Raw genomic sequence first — 12,200 nt, 5'->3', positions numbered from 1 at the left:
CCTGCTACGAAAAATGTGTAGCTGTATCGAAGTGGCGTGTTTTTAGGGAATCTCGTCCAGGCCTTGCAATAATGTACTGTATTCAGCAGACAGCACATTACACACGTTGGATACATGGAGGCGTGTCGCATGTCAGTCTGTCAGGCTCTTTGTGTGGGTTAGTGAACACTGAGCAGACCCACTTTAATACGATAGAGTAGCCTAGTTGTGTGCCCTAGCCCAGGGGTTGTCAAAGTGTGGTCTGTGGAAGAGGTACTGCAGGGGGTCTGCGGCCAGATAAAAAACTAAAAAGGGATCTGTGCAATAATTTTATTGGGTGTAACACAATACAATGTAATAATATGAATCAACAATTTATGTTTTTAAAGGTCCAATATCTCAATATCAAATAATTTCCGATTAAAAATTAAGTACCTTACTGTGATTTTTTTTCCTAATTAAAATGGTCAGAAACAAACAAAAAAGTATTCTTAGCAGTGAGCAATTTCTCAAGCAAACATTTTGCAAAACTGAAAATTAGCTGTTAATTGCAGAGAGGTTTGGAACTTAAATGGAACTCCCATAGGGCAGCGCACAAATGGACCAGTATTGTCCGGGTTTGGCCAAGGTAGGCCGTCATTGTAAATAAGAATTTGTTCTTAACTGACTTGCCTAGTTAAATAAAGGTTACAATTAACTTAAAAGGTCTATTAACTCATTTCACCTGGCAGGCCAAAACTCCATCCCACCAAAACAGGTTGACATTTCGGGTGGTCTTTTCAAACAGCTCTTACACCAAAAGGGCATTATCCAACCTGGACTAATGTTATGTTTGGTACGGTATGTATTCATTTGTGGATGTCCCTTAGGGGTGTGGCGACTAGTCAGACAAAACTAGTATCGTAACGGATATGGGCAATTTTATGGATACGATTATGAATCTAAAAAAACATATTTTCCGGTGCCAGCACGCACCTTTCTCATGTCAATCAGTCATGTGCAAGGTTTTGCATGGTCTAAATTACTCAACTGGCTAGTTTGCCTCACTGTAAAGAGAAAAGCGGTCTGTGCGTTGATCCTGCTGCTCTGAATCTGCAGGTTTTTTTGCAGAGAGAATGCAGGGAGGTATTTTGCGAACATCTATTTAGGCATATTAAAACAATACAGGTTTTTCCGATCGCGAGTAACATCCGATCCGATTATCTACTGTCAATGTCCATGTCAGCACACCGCTAATGTCCATCATCCATTTCGTATGATATGTTACACATTTACAATAGGTATGACATATTACAAATTCCAATTTGTTGTGGCTAACGCTAATGTTACCTAGGCGGCTAAGGTTAGCTATGTTAGGGATTAAGGTTGGGGAAGGGTTAGCTTACATGCTAAGTAGTTGCAAAGTAGCTACAAAGTAGTAAGTAGTTGCTAATTAGCTAAACTGATTAAGTTATCAATGATGAGGTTTGAACACGCAACCTTCATACGCCCACCCATCTGCACCGACCAACCATCCTCTTCGTTTTTGCCGTATTAAGTAACCCTATGTCTTATGTAACAATACCAAACGTAACATTTCATACTCATTTGAGTGTCATGGACTTTCATTTACTATGTTACATCTAGTCTATGACCCCATTTAGGTCCCTACTTGACAAGAAAGAGAATACGTTTTACAATCATTCTTTATCTCTTTGTTGACATAAGACTGGTTCAATTCTTAGTTACTTGCCCATGGTTGTTTCTCACGGAGTGAACGAAGTGAAATGAGATGAACACAAAGTACAATGCCGCTCTTAAACCTATGATAAAATGTAACGACATTGCGCACCAATGGCACAAATATAGCCTACTTTTGTATTTCGATGTAACTACATGGTCAGACCGGGACCTCTGAAATTTGGTTTTCCCTTTGGCATGGCACAGAATGGGGGAGATTAAAGCTTGAATCCTTAATTGCTACATCCATTTTTTTACTTATAAATTAAATGAGATGTACCCATTGATTCTTGAAGATTACAACTTATTAATGCCTCACGATTTAGTTGAACTGTCGTACCCCATCCGAACCCAAAATATGAGTTTTTTTTAGGCTATTCCAATGTTTGTGAACAATATAGCCTACATGTAAACAAACACTGTATAGCCTCAAAACATGATAAAAACTATCATTTTGATATCATGGATGGTCAGTCTTTGTCAATGAATTTGAAAGTGGTTACATCCCTCAGCTTTTCACCGAAACAGAGGCTGGGTGACCACTTTGTTATTGATTACATTTTTTGCTTTTTAGAGTAAGACAGCTCCAAAATACAGGTGTTTCAGCCTAGCTCAGTGCTTTCTGAGGGGATGGGGCAGCCAGCGGGAAAATACTGATCGTAGGGGTTGGTAATGTCCTCTAGTTGCGCAGTGATTGGCTCAGTGTTCTGTTACTCATGGGGACACTACGTCACCGCAAAATCTACGTGGAGAGCTCGAGAATTCAAGCCCCTTGGGTTCTGCCATAGAGTTACATCAGACGTGCCCATCCAAGAAGTCTCAAGGTCATTGGCCCCAGATAAAATGATGTCAAATCACGTTATATCTACTGTAGCTTTGATTGGACTGATCATGTCAACATCATACTTTCAAAAACTTAGCTAGCAAGCTAGACAAGCAGTCATCATCATGAATCAAGACGACAATCTACTGGCACAACCTTTTCAATCCTTGTCATATGAAGATAAATTATAGATAAAATGTGTCGGTGCTCATCGGCCATTGAACATAAACATTACACAACAAGTTGAAAATTGCAAATTCAACAATGAGTGTTTTGGAAGGAATCAGTGGCTAACTGCAGGCATTGCAAAGCAATCACTAGCCTACTATTCAGTGGAGTGGGTGTGTGGTCCAAGTCTGGATTTAAGGGTCTCTTTTCCAAGCTTAAAAGGATAAACAGTCACATGGAACAGACTTCAGTGAGTTCAAGACAACTGGGAACTCTGAAAAAAACTAGCCCAACTGGGAAAATGTGTTTTGAACGGTCATCCAATTCGGAATTCCAAGTTGGGAACTCGGGCCTCTTTCTTGAGCTCCGACCTGAAGATCACTGACATCATGAGTTGACCTTGTTTTTTTCTAAGTTCCAAGTTATCTTGAAAGCACCATAAATCCATAGAATGACAGAATTTGATGATAAAGTTTGATGACAAGGACCGCCGCGCCACCTTCCTGTTCAAGTGAGCACATCACAAGGTGAGTCCAAAAATGTATTTTATGCTGCTTCATAAATGATGCAATATGCCAAAGAGATATGTATACTGTAGCTAAGAAAGTAATACTAAGTGTATGTTGTGTAGTAAGCTGTTAGTAGCCCATGTGTCTCACCCTAATCATTTGGTCCCTTTCCCCCTCATAACTTAGCCTACTGTTCTGACTTGGTGATTCACATGTAGCCTATGGCCGGTTTTAGATAAATGTAATCATCAAATATTGTAAGAACTTTCATTGTCTGCTTATATGCTCCCTTTATTTATACTACGGTTCTGACTTGGTGTACGAGGAGAATACTGTAAGAATGGCCCATGTTTCTAATTCTGTCGCTGTACATTTCAAAAGTGCTGAACAAATAGTTATGACTACATCCGTCCTAGCTCGCTCATTAATGTCTTAATCAAAATTACGGCTTGCCTTTTATCCGTTCATCGTCCCCTTATGCCATAGTTTGTACATCTCAATTGACAGTAGTAACCACATTTGTTTAAGCAAGTTAACCATCTCAGCTATATATTTTTTTAAAGGCAGTAAATGAGGCTGAATGAACTGTTTCGCTGCCAGACAAGGCTCCGCTGATAGCCAGGTGCAGCAGTGGTAAGGATTCACTCCATGGTGCTGAAAAGAAAGCTCTGCTGTTGGGGAAGCTTTATGTAGGCCCTAAGAGTTTGTGGGCACAGTTTATCATCATTATAGTGCAATTCATGTATTATTTAGTGTTGTGTAGTGACTTTGATCCACCAAGATTTACATGCTACTATTGCCACTGAACAGTTGTAAGATCTATGACGTATTTATCATATTCAGATTCTCAGGAGTCGGTGATGTTGTACAGTAGGTTGCAGGTTCATTCCCTAGTTGGGGCAAGTACAGGACCTACTCTGTTACAGTAGCGCTACGTCACTCAGAACCAGATTTGGAAAGGGTTGAATTCATAATTGTGACTACCCTCTAAGTCAGAGGCGGTCGGTGCCATTTAAGATATTTCTATTACAGCAAATTGGATGAATGTCTGTCACGTCCTGACCAGTATAAGGGGTTATTTGTTATTGTAGGTTGGTCAGGACGTGGCAGGGGTGTGTTTGTTTTGTGTTGTCGGGGTTTTTGGGTAGTGTTCTATGTTTTGTATTTCTATGTTCTATTTTCTAGTTATTCCATTTCTATGTTTAGTCAAGACGCTGTTCCTCGTTGCCTCTAATTGAAGGTCCTATTTAGTAGGGGTGTTTTTATATGGGTTTTGTGGGTAGTTGTTTCTTGTTTAGCTGTGTGCCTGACAGGACTGTTTTCGTCGTTCTTTTTGTTCAGTGTTCATTTATTTAATAAAGAAGAAAATGAGCATTCACATCCCCGCTGCATTTTGGTCCAATCCTTACGACGGCCGTGACAGAACTACCCACCAACAACGGACCAAGCAGCGGAGGAAGGAGCAGCACCAGGAGAGGAGCTATCTGGAATCGTGGACATGGGAGGAAATTCTGGACGGGGCTGGACCATGGCACCAGGCTGGGGAATACTGTCGCCCTAAGGAGGAGCTGGAGGCAGCCAAGGCAGAGCGGCGCCGTTATGAGGCATTATACGCGCCGATTGGACAGTGTGAGAGGCAGCCCCCCCAAAGAATTTGCGGGGGCACACGGGGAGTGTGGCTAGGTCAGGCAAGAGCCATAAGCCAACTTCCCGTGCTCTTTATGGGGAGCAGCGGATCAGGAGAGCGCTGGTCTATGCGGAGGTGCGCACAATCTCGCCCATGCGCACGCACAGTCCGGTGCGAGCGATCCCAGCCCCTCGCAAGTGCCGTGCTAGAGTGGGCATGCAGCCTGGTAAGAGTATGCCTGCGCAGTGCATCTGGCCACCGGTGCGTCACCTGGGCCCAGGCTACCCTGCGCCTGCTCTACGCACGGCAGCCATCAGGCCTCTGCACAGCCCTGTTCGCCCTCTGCCAGCACTCCGCCCGTGTAGGGCTACTGTGACTACCCAGCCAGGCCGGGTGGTGCAGGCTGTGCGCTCCAGACCTCCAGTGCTGGTTCATGGCTCGGTGTATCCAGTTCCTGCTCCGCGTACTAGCCTCAAGGTGCGTGTCCCTAGTCTGGTGTCTCCAAAGCCAGCACCACGCACCAGGCCTCCAGTGCGTCAGCCCAGTCCAGTACGTCCTGTTAACGCTCCTCGCACTAGCCTTGGGGTGCGTGTCCCCAGTCTGGTACCTCCAGTACCAGCCCCACGCACCAGGCCTCTAGTGCGTCAGCCCAGTCCAGTACGTCCTGCTCCTGCTCCTCGCACTAGCCCTGTGGTGCGTGTAAATAGTCTGGCGTCTCCAAAGCCAGCCCCACGCATCAGGCTTTCAGTGCGCAGTACTTGTCCAGAGCTTCCGGCGACAGTTCCCCATCCAGTGCTTCCGGCGACAGTTCCCCGTCCAGTGCTTCCGGCGACAGTTCCCCGTCCAGAGCTTCCGGCGACAGTTCCCCGTCCAGAGCTTCCGGCGACAGTTCCCCGTCCAGAGCTTCCGGCGGCAGTTCCCCGTCCAGAGCTTCCGGCGACAGTTCCCCGTCCAGTGCTTCCGGCGACAGTTCCCCGTCCAGAGCTTCCGGCGACAGTTCCCCGTCCAGAGCTTCCGGCGACAGTTCCCCGTCCAGTGCTTCCAGCGACAGTTCCCCGTCCAGAGCTTCCGGCGACAGTTCCCCGTCCAGAGCTTCCGGCGACAGTTCCCCGTCCAGTGCTTCCGGCGACAGTTCCCCGTCCAGAGCTTCCGGCGACAGTACCCCGTCCAGAGCTTCCTGCGACAGTTCCCCGTCCAGTGCTTCCGGCGACAGCCTACAGTCCGGAACCGAGAGAGACGGCCTACAGTCTGGAACCGAGAGAGACGGCCTACAGTCCGGAACCGAGAGAGACGCCTTACAGTCCGGAACCGGCGCAGCCAGAGTCACCCTACAGTCCGGAACTGGCGCAGCCAGAGTCGCCCTCCAGTCCGGAGCTCCCAGAGTCGCCCGCCAGTCCGAGGTCTCCAGGGATGCGCATCAACCCGAGGTCTCCAGCGACGCGCCTTAGCCCTGAGCCTTCAGCGGGGGTGGACAGGTTAGGTTGGGGACTAAGGCCGGAGCCTGAGCCACCTCCGTAGTAGGAGGATTGGGGAGGGGGGGTGTAGCACAAGAACCGTCGGTGACGGTGGCCACCCTCCCTTCCCTCCCTTTAGTTTGGGTTTATTTTTGTGTTTTTTATGTTTAGGTGCATTTTTGGGTAGTGTTCTATGTTTTGTATTTCTATGTTCTATTTTCTAGTTATTCTATTTTTAGTTTATTGTTTTGACCTTCAATTGGACGCAGCTGTTCCTCGTTACCTCTAATTGAAGGTCCCATTTAGTAGGGGTGTTTTTCTATGGGTTTTGTGGGTAGTTGTTCCTTGTTTAGCTGTGTGCCTGACAGGACTGTTTTCGTCGTTCTTTTTGTTCAGTGTTCATTTATTTAATAAAGAAGAAAGTGAGCATTCACATCCCTGCTACATTTTGGTCCAATCCTTACAACGGCCATGACAATGTCATTCATATTTCATTCACCCAGCTCAATGTAACATCGATAGGTTTAGGCTACTACATGATACTCAAATTTTCCCTATACCCATCATGAGGTTGCTACAACCTAGCCTATAATTTAAAGTATACAACATAGGTGCACAGGTCGAGAGAACTTTGAGTAATCAAGAAAGATAGACATTGACATATTCAATAACGCTTTGCACACTCTTGTCGCATCTACAGTGGGGGGAAAAAGTATTTGATCCCCTGCTGATTTTGTACGTTTGCCCACTTACAAAGAAATTATCAGTCTATAATTTTAATGGTAGGTTTATTTGAACAGTGAGAGACAGAATAACAACAACAAAAATCCAGAAAAACGCATGTCAAAAATGTTATAAAATGATTAGCATTTTAATGAGGGAAATAAGTATTTGACCCCTCTGCAAAACATGACTTAGTACTTGGTGGCAAAACCCTTGTTGGCAATCACAGAGGTCAGACGTTTCTTGTAGTTGGCCACTAGTTTTGCACACATCTCAGGAGGGATTTTGTCCCACTCCTCTTTGCAGAACTTCTCCAAGTCATTAAGGTTTCGAGGCTGACGTTTGACAACTCGAACCTTTAGCTCCCTCCACAGATTTTCTATGGGATTAAGGTCTGGAGACTGGCTAGGCCATCCAGGACCTTAATGTGCTTCTTCTTGAGCCACTCCTTTGTTGCCTTGGCCGTGTGTTTTGGGTCAATGTCATGCTGGAATACCCATCCACGACCCATTTTCAATGCCCTGGATGAGGGAAGGAGGTTCTCACCTGAGATTTGACAGTACATGGCCCCGTCAAATGATGCAGTGAAGTTGTCCTGTCCCCTTAGCAGAAAAACACCCCCAAAGCATAATGTTTCCACCTCCATATTTGACGGTGGAGATGGTGTTCTTGGGGTCATAGGCAGCATTCCTCCTCGTCCAAACACGGCGAGTTGAGTTGATGCCAAAGAGCTCCATTTTGGTCTCATCTGGCCACAACACTTTCACCAGTTGTCCTCTGAATCATTCAGATGTTCATTGGCAAACTTCAGACGGGCATGTATATGTATTCTTGAGCAGGGGGACCTTGCGGGCGCTGCAGGATTTCAGTCCTTCACGGTGTAGTGTGTTACCAATTGTTTTCTTGGTAACTATGGTCCCAGCTGCCTTGAGATCATTGACAAGATCCTCCTGTGTAGTTCTGGGCTGATTCCTCACCGTTTTCATGATCATTGCAACCCCACGAGGTGAGATCTTGCATGGAGCCCCAGGCCGAGGGATATTGACAGTTCTTTTGTGTTTCTTCCATTTGCGAATAATCGCACTAAATGTTGTCACCTTCTCACCAAGCTGCTTGGCGATGGTCTTGTAGCCCATTCCAGCCTTGTGTAGGTCTACAATCTTGTCCCTGACATCCTTGGAGAGCTCTTTGGTCTTGGCCATGGTGGAGAGTTTGGAATCTGATTGATTGATTGCTTCTGTGGACAGGTGTCTTTTTTACAGGTAACAAGCTGCGGTTAGGAGCACTCCCTTTAAGAGTGTGCTCCTAATCTCAGCTCGTTACCTGTATAAAAGACACCTGGGAACCAGACATCTTTCCGATTGAGAGGGGGTCAAATACTTATTTCCCTCATTAAAATGCAAATCATTTTATAACATTTTTGACATGCGTTTTTCTGGATATTTTTGTTGTTATTCTGTCTCTCACTGTTCAAATAAACCTACCATTAAAATTATAGACTGATCCTTTCTTTATCAGTGGGCAAACATACAAAATCAGCAGGGGATCAAATACTTTTTCCCCCCACTGTAGCTGATCTAGGGTGTTATCATTAGTCCAACAGTTCCAAAGAGAGTTTCTATTGTACAAATTCAGGTATGTTTATCCATGTTTCCTTCCGTTTGCTTTCGTTTAAGAAAACGTTTTTCAACAGAATTGGCGGAATGAATACACACCTGATCACACGCAAACACAGTTCACTTTCATAGCAACCACATACAAACAGCATGATCCCTTTAATCGTTATATAATTCTACGCGCTCTTCTCCTCTCACCTTTTCCCTTCACTTGTGGACTTCAGTGCACAACACCTCAGCTGTCTGAGACAATGCGGGAAAAAAACTTTCCAAGCCAAATCTTCATATCGAAACAGCTACACACAGCACACACCATTGTCGCCATATTAGATAACGTCATAGTCAACATATCTACTAGAACTAACGCGTTAGTAAACCCGCTACAATCGCAGAGTACAGTGTACAGTCAGCAAGCAGTTTAGTAGTTACACTGGCCCAGTGGCAATAAATGAATAACACCAAAAGCTAAACCTTGACTTAAAAGAGTTCCAGTGTTGGATAGCCAGCTAGCTAACATAGTATCCCTCTCTGGTTTAGCTGGGTGTTTGAGTAGGCTAAACTAGCAATCTGCATTCGCTAGCTAAGTGAAAGTGGAAAAAAATACAATGAAATATAGCTAGCTCTCTTGCTTCTCCTTCACTTTTGAAGAAATTGAGTTGTTTTTCAACTATTCTCTGAGTCAACTACTCACCACATTTTATGCAGTGCTAGCTAGCTGTAGCTTATGCTTTCAGTGCTAATCCTTTGATTCGGTGGAGAACATGTCAGTTCATGCTGCAAGAGCTTGGATAGGTTGGAGGACGTCCTCCGGAACTTGTCATAATTACTATTCAAGTCTATGGAAGGGAGTTGAGAACCACAAGCCTCCTAGGTTTTGTATTGAAGTAAATATACCCAGAGGAGGACGGAATCTAGCTGTCCTCCGGCTACACCATTGTGCTACCTTACAGAGGGGTGTTGAGGCTACTGTTGACCTTCACTGCAAAACAGTGTGTTTTAATAAATTATTTGGTGAGGTGAATATATTTAGTGTAGTTTTATCAAAAAAGTATTTTTCTGAAATTCACTGAGGAAGATGGTCGTCCCCTTCCTCCTCCGAGAAGCCCCCAATGCTCTAAGTGTTCTACAATATAAAGAATGAGGTGTTTCGCAACAAGCCACGACCGGGAGGTCCTTGTCCCCTTCGCGCTCTAGCAACTCCTGTGGAAGGGCCGGGCACATGCACGTTGACACGTCCGCCAGTTGTGCGGTGTTTCCTCTGACACATTGGTGCGGCTGGCTTCCGGGTTAAGCGAGCACTGTGTCAAGAAGCAGTGTGGCTTGGCAGGGTCGTGTTTTGAAGGACGCATGTCTCTCGACCTTCTTCTCTCCTGAGTCCATACGGGAGTTATAATATGTAATATGAATATACGATTATTAAACATATCAATAGCAATATGCAAAATCCATATACAGTGCATTCGGAAAGTATTCAGACCCCTTGACTTTTTCCACATTTTGTTACATTACAGCCTTATTCTAAAATTGATTCAATTGTCTCTCCAGCGATGTTAGATCGGGTTCAAGTCCAGGCTCTGGCTGGGCCACTCAAGGACATTCAGAGATTTGTCCCGAAGCCAATCCTGTGGTGTATTGGCTGTGTGCTTAGGGTTGTTGTCCTGTTGGAAGGTGAACCTTCGCCCCAGTCTGAGGTCCTGAATGCTCTGGAGAAGATTTTCATCAAGGACCTCTGTACTTTGCTCCGTTCATCTTCCCTCGATCCTGACTAGTCTCCCAGTCCCTGCTGCTGAAAAACACCCTCATAGCATGATGCTGCAACCACCATGCTTCACCATAGGGATGGTGCCAGGTTTCCTACAGAAGTTGACTCTTGGCATTCAGGCCAAAGAGTTCAATCTTGGTTTCATCAGACCAGAGAATCTTGTTTCTCATGGTCTGAGAGTCCTTTAGGTGCCTTTTGGCAAACTCTAAGCGGGCTGTCGTGCCTTTTACTGAGGACTGACTTCTGTCTGGCCACTCTACCATAAAGGCCTGATTGGTGGAGTGCTGCAGAGATGGTTGTCCTTCTGGAAGGTTTCCCATCTCCACAGAGGAACTCTGGAGCTCTCAGTGTGACCATCAGGTTCTTGTTCACCTCCCTGACCAAAGCCCTTCTTCCCTGATTGCTCAGTTTGGCCAGGTGGCCAGGTGGCCAGCTCTAGTAAGAGTCTTGGTGGTTCCAAACTTCTTCCATTTAAGAATGATGGAGGCCACTGTGTTCTTGGGGACCTTCAATGCTGCAGAAATGTTTTGGTAACCTTCCCCAGATTTGTGTCTCAACCAAATCCTGTCTCGGAGCTCTATAGACAATTCCTTCGACCTCATGGCTTGGTTTTTAGTTCTGACATGCGCTGTCAACTGTGGGACCTTATATAGACAGTTGTGTGCCTTTCCAAATCATGTCCAATCAATTGAATTTACCACAAGTGGACTCCAAGTTGTAGAAACAGCTCAAGGATGATAAATGGAAACAGGATGCACCTGATCTCAATTTCGAGTCTCATAGCAAAGGGTCTGAATACTTATGTAAATAAGGTATAGTAGTTTTGTTGTACATTTGCCAACATTTCTAAAAACCTGTTTTTTCTCTGTCATTATGGGGTATTATGTGTAGATTAGGATATATATACATTTGATCCATTTTAGAATAAGGCTGTAAAGTAACAAAATGTGGAAAAAGTCAACGGGTCTGAATATTTTCAGAAGGCACAGTATATACACTACCGTTCAAAAGTTTCGGGCCACTTAAAAATGTCCTTGTTTTTGAAAGAATAGCACATTTTTTGTTCATTAAAATAACATTGAATTGATCAGAAATACAGTGTAGACATTGGTAATGTTGTAAATGACTGGTAATGTTGCTTACCAAGACAATTAATGTTCCTGAGTGGCCTAGTTACAGTTTTGACTTAAATCGGCTTGAAAATCTATGGCAAGACTTGAAAATGACTGTCTAGCAATGATCAACAACCAACTTGACAAAACTTGACAAAAATTATTTTATAATAATGAGCAAATATTGTACAATCCAGGTGTACAAAGATCTTAGAAACTTACCCAGAAAAGCTCACAGCTGTAATCGCTGCTGTCACATCCTGACCAGTAAAAGAGGTTGTTTGTTATTGTAGTTTGGTCAGGGCGTGGCAGGGGTGTTTGTTTAGAGTGTTTCGGGGTTTGTTGGGCTATGTTCTTGTTAGTCTATTTCTATGTTAGTTCTAGTATGTCTATTTCTATGTGGTGTTTATTGGGTTGACCTTCAATTGGAAGCAGCTGCTCCTCGTTGCTTCTAATTGAAGGTCCTATTTAAGAGGGGTGTTTTTTCTATGGGATTTGTGGGTAGTTGTTCCTTGTTTAGCTGTGTGCATGACAGGACTGTTTTGTCGTTATTTTTGTTCATGTGTTTTTGTTTCGTTTCTTCAATAAAAGAGAAAATGAGCATACACATTCCCGCTGCATTTTGGTCCAATCCCTACGACACCCGTGACAGCTGCCAAAGATGATTCTAACATATATTGACTTATACTTATGTAAATTAGATATTTC

The sequence above is a fragment of the Salmo trutta genome, chromosome 9 (genome assembly GCF_901001165.1).
Source record: "Salmo trutta chromosome 9, fSalTru1.1, whole genome shotgun sequence".
Classification (NCBI taxonomy): domain Eukaryota; kingdom Metazoa; phylum Chordata; class Actinopteri; order Salmoniformes; family Salmonidae; genus Salmo; species Salmo trutta.
This window is presented reverse-complemented; position numbering follows the sequence as displayed.